Source organism: Myodes glareolus, chromosome 5 (assembly GCF_982192425.1).
Source record: "Myodes glareolus chromosome 5, mMyoGla1.1, whole genome shotgun sequence".
Classification (NCBI taxonomy): domain Eukaryota; kingdom Metazoa; phylum Chordata; class Mammalia; order Rodentia; family Cricetidae; genus Myodes; species Myodes glareolus.
Window position 1 is genome coordinate 35242578 of NC_142030.1, and position 5428 is coordinate 35248005.

General features: G+C 48.2%; 1 long non-coding RNA gene across 1 annotated transcript; it reads right to left on the reverse strand.

Moving 5' to 3' along the window:
* Positions 1–213: 213 nt before the first annotated feature.
* Positions 214–2899, reverse strand: LOC146894878 (uncharacterized). Its single transcript, XR_015001299.2, has 2 exons — positions 2798–2899; positions 214–1002 (listed from the first exon to the last, which is right to left on the reverse strand). It is a non-coding gene; the product is annotated as an uncharacterized LOC146894878 (long non-coding RNA).
* Positions 2900–5428: the final 2529 nt, after the last annotated feature.

The following is a 5428-nucleotide window of genomic DNA, read 5'->3' on the forward strand; positions in this document are numbered from 1 at the left end:
TGGATTTCCAAGAAAGTTTCACAGTTCGGTTTGGTGAAGGGTCCCACGGAAAGAAGCAAGGTGAGGAGTTTCTTTGCCGCTAAACTTCCGTTTAAGGATCTCACAAAGAGATGAGTGCAGCTGGATGTGTGTGGGGTTTCCCTCATAGCTCTACATCCAGACTCTTTCTACACAATGCGAGGTTGGCAAGAACACCACTCAGAAGTTCAGTGATACAATAAACACTTATTTGTTTTATTGTGGATCATTAATCACCAGTTAAAGCCTTGGATGGTAGGAGAGAAATAAATAGTCACTGTAACCGCCTAGAAATGTGGAACAGGGAAGTCTCCTAGAGCAAGAGAGAAGAATCCTGCAAACCAAGTCTATTGGAAAAGAGGGAGCAAGAGCAGGAGAAATCCATGAGATCCTGCTAGGAGGGTGGGGAGCACTGAGAGCTTTGGCTGCCCATCCCAACATCGTCTTCACAACGCTGTTTATATATGATGGAAGGATGGAACACATGCAGAGAAAATCCCCCCTACACTAGCTGGGTGCAGGCCAGTAAGCCGTGGTTCCCTCCAGGTTTGTGACCTTGATTAAATGATTAGCCATACCTCTAAGAATGTTTCCTCACCCACAAAATGGGGCTAAGAATAGTCCTTACTTTGGGGAAGGTATGTTAAGAAGCTGACACTTCTGGGTGACTGGCCATCCAGAAGTGTCTCTGGCGATCATATGGAGGTCGGTGGTGCAGACTGGGAGCTGTTGGTCAAAAAAAATGCAAAATTTAACTTAGAAGGGAGAACTACATTGAAGAGGTTAACAATGGCTAATGCAATGACTGTGATTAATAACGTGATGCATACAGTTTTGAAGTTCTAGGAGAAGGTTCCAAGGCAGAAATAAGGGTCTTTGCAAGAGTTTCTTTCACCTCATGGGCGGCGACATGTGAAGACAGGCTGCGTCCTCCTCAGACATTCTTCGAACAAGTGGTTCTCCACCCCAGCTCCACGTTCAAATCTGAGAAGGTTTAAAATGTGCTAAGCCTCCCAGTCGCATGACTGGCATTTTTCCAGCATCCCATGTGCGACCTCTAGGTGTCTCAGGTCAAAATGTCTGAGTTAGGAGCTTCTAAAGCTATTGCTCAGATTTACTCAAAATAGGGGAGGCCGGTGCTACCAAAGGAGTCCAGGAGACTTGGGTTTGAGGCCCCAGCATGGTCTCCCCAGAGCCCACCCAGCAGTGAGCTTCTGTTGTTTCTTTTCGTGGATCCTGAAAACTCTCAGGTGTGGACGGTCGCCTGGTGGCCCCAAGGCACAGCTCAGTCATTGCTTCTCACCCTACCCAGTTTCCAGTGATCCCATTTGCTCTGACACTAAAGATTCTTTCATTGTAGATCCTCCCCAAAGCCCCTGGGCATGGAGCTCCCTGTACCCCTGACCCACAATGCTGTTGGCATGGGAGATAATCATGAGTGACCTTCGGGTCCCTCCTTTCACATGCTCATCACTCAGCTTGAGGCCTGCTCTGGACAGAGACTCCCACACACAGGCAGGAAGAGGAGCTCGTGGCATCTTCTTCGTCTCTTCATGAGCCTGTTTCTGTCTCTGCTACAGAGAGTGCACACTTGTCAAGGCAGGGCTTGCTTTTGCTGTCAGAAGCCCAAGCCCCCTCTCTGACTGTTTGGTGGCCTACCCATGCAGAGAGACTATCCTATCAGACAGAGACAGCTGCTCAGATCAGCATGGGATGGAGGAAGGGGTCAAGAATGTTACTAAGGATTAGATTTGCAGAAGTGAGGGAACTCGTCTGTCGGTTCCTGCTGCTGTATAAACACAGAGTGACCCAGGAAGTTTAAAGTCCAGCCACTTATGTGTCACAGTTCTGGAAACTGAACAGTCAGAGGAAGAGTTGCTGGACTGAGTTATAATGAAAACCCAGAACTAGTTGGTTTTGACAACTTGACACAAACTTGAGTTACCTGGGAAGAGGAAACACTTAAGAAATTGCTTCCATCAGATTGGCTTGTCTGTGGGCATTTTCTCGATCGATAATTGATGTCGGGAGATCAGCCCACTGTTGGAAGTACCACCCCTGGGCAGATGGCTCTGAGTTGTATAGGAAAACAAACTGAGCAATCCTGTGAACAGTGTTTCTCCGTGGCCTCCGCTTCAGTTTCGGTCTCTAGGTCCCTGCCTTGGCTGGCCTCGATGACAGATGAGAACATACAAGCCACATTAATCTATCTTTCCCCAAGTTGGTTTTGGTTAGTGTTTATCACAGCAACAGAAGCAGAGCTAAGACTCTCATCCCAACTAGAATACAACTGCCGTGCCGCTGGGTCCTCACACAGCCAAGAGAAGTCTAGTTTCTTGTAAGGACATCAATTTCATCAAAGGTCCTGCTCTCATGGACTCAAGGAACACCGAGTACCTCCCAAACACCTTCCCCACAGCCACCACAATAGGCCTTAGGGACTCAACAAATACACTGACCATGGAACTTAGGGACATTAAGGCATGAGAGCAGTGGGGAGAACCAAGTGATTCAGGAGAGCATTGGCATGGTTGGGTGGATGAAAAGGGCCTGGCGACAGGACTTTGCCGTCAAATCTGTCATTTAGGCTCCTTGACGCAGGCGTGTAATTGCCATGAAGGTCGAAGATGAATGTGGGATTGCCCGGTGGACCTCTTCGTGTGTGTCCTCCTGAGTTATGTGAGAACAGAAGAGTATGCTTTCGTTCAAGGAGTTGAGGACCAGTGTGTGACTTTATCAGGTTCCTTACCAATGTCCTTCTGGATGGTCCAATACTTACCAGTCAGCGGTCATTTTATGAGGGTCGGTCAGTGCTGTGCCAGGTACTTCATGAGGAGGAAGGCATGCTGGGCTCCATTCTTGTGGCATTTCCAGCACTGAAAATCAGGGAGACAGCAATCATGCAGAGCCCAGAGGAAGTGTACAAGCCGGGCAGGATGCTCAGCACCTTCTACCTGGATTCCCTTGGTGAGAACATGAAAGGAGTACAGGGCTCGAGTGGGCAAGAGCCTTTCCCCAACTCATGACTTCTTCAGCCCCAGCTGGTCACACTCCTGTAGAGGACAAGGAACAAGAGTGGCCAACCGGAATCTCCTTCTCCCTAAACTGACCAGGTAGAATGTGGAAGGTTGGTGTGGAGGGTTTCTTTAGGCCCTCCTTGATGTTGCTACTGGCAGCAGTGAGAATGGCAAGGTTATTTCACAGGTCCACATGCTAAAACATTTTTCACCTTACATCATTGCCTTAAAGGAAAATTCAGAGACTGAGTATTCTTGGGGCTGAGTTATGGAAGAGGCAGGCTAAAGTAGTTAAGTGAAGATCTTCATCCCGTATGAGTCTTCTGTCATTATACACAAGATTCGAGTTCCACAGCCCAGACAGGAGACCTCTGAGTGTTGTTCTCTTGTCCAAATGCCCCTTTTCTCAACCTCCCCAAAACCCCCTCTCTACAAACTTTAGCTTCCTCCAAGCCCTGACTTGGCCTCTTGCCTTTTGCCCTAGGCCCAGCTCGCTGGATTTGTTTCCTATGATTCTGTTTTTCCATCTTTGCTGTGGAATTGGAACCAGGCAGGACTGAGGATCAAGCACGGGAGCTGAGAAGCAGTGCCCCGGGTAGTGTGGAGGCCTGAGAACTACTTCGCTGGCTTCACAGACTGTATTGGCCATCACTAAGGATCTGACTCCTATCACTTGTCCCAAGGGAAACAGAAGTCAAGAGTGAGGGCCAGAGCCCCAGCTTTGTGTAGAACTGAGGATCTAGCTTTGTGTGGAGCCTCTCAGCTGCTCTGGCATTTAGCTGCTGAAACAAAAAGGCATCTTGTTGTACCCAAAGGCATCATCTCATTCAGGTATGTGTATGTGTGTAGGTGTAGGGAAGTATGCATGTGTGTAATGAGTTACATGACTACCAAAGATGATTGTTTATCACTCCCTGTCCAAGTTAATAATCTACCGCCTTCAGGTCTTGACCATGTCAGAATGTCTTGGCAACCATAACATCCAGCACAGGTAAGGACCCTCGGTAATACTGGCCGGAGATCTCTGAGTAAGACGGACAGTCTAGAAGTCGTGATTACAAATGCCAACAATGGCAGTGGCTGGCGCTTCAGTGTCATACGCCAGTGCCTGTATGTGCTCTTTGTCCTGACACTCTGGAAACACTCAAAAGAAACATATCCATGAGAAACTAAACAATGCCAGCGCTGGGGAAAGGGTTTCATCTGTAGAACAAGCCCCTGTGTCCTCCAGGGGGCCAAGCATGCGCATTAGAATAGAATTTTCAACCCTAGAAGCTGGCTCTGTTTTGACCTTGGCATGGCATGAGGAGAAAATGGACACCATACAAAGAGAATAAGTCTTGAAACATGACTTTCCTCCCCTGAAATGCAGCCCAGGAAATGATGCCCCTTCTTGCCAGCATAAACATTTATTTGTAGCCTTGGCCTTGGGCCACCAGTAATAAAACATAAAACACCATGAGTCCCAAATCAACAGGCAGAGGGAGCCAGGGACTGTGGTGGGTTCCAGTCTGGCCTGAGGATTCTGTGGATGCTTCTCCCTTTCCCGATCTTTCTCAGGTCCCTCTGAGGGGACTTTTGTGCATAGTTCAAGCAGGATCAGGGCATTTCAGACCTCTACATGAGGAAAGGGGTACTCAGCTATTGGACAAGTAGAATAATCCCAGGTATTCCCCCCAAATCACTGGGTGTTTCAGGAAATTGAGTAGCCATCAGCAGACAACTTCTGCTCCATGGCCTCTGTGTTTAGAAACACAATTTGGAAATGTGGGAAGAAGGGCTAGCATCGTCAGAGACTCATACAGCATAAGTATTAAAGTCACTGATGGGGTGATGGCTGTTTTCCTGCTCCAATCAATGGAAGTGACCCCAATATTTACAGGGTGATCTTGGTGTGGCTTGTTGGGCTTGTTCTAGTCCTCTATCACTGTGCAATAAGCTCTTCCAAAAGTAGGGATTTAGAGCATGTGTCTTTCTTTTCCATGGTTACATTAGTTGACTGGGCCCTGCTGAGTCATCCCCTTTAACGTACTGTAGGTGTGTGTATTCACAGCTAGGGCATTCCCTACTTCTACCTAGGCTGGACTTCCAAGATGACCTTTTTACCCTCATACCTGGTTCCAGACTGAGATGGGAAGACTCGGACTAGCTGGGAATTGAGATGGCAGGGAAGACTCGGACTAGCTGGGAATTGCTCTCAACCTGTGGCTCCCTAGGGCTCCCTCCTAGCATGGTTGCTTGGAGAGACTTGGACTTCTTAGCCGTTGTCAAGCTTGGTGGGGATGAGATGCAGATGTGAACAGTGGAAAGCATGGCTTTGGGGGAGCTGTTTCTGGAGACCAACCACTGCAAGTGGAAAGGGAGGGACCATGATTGAGGGAAATTTGCATATA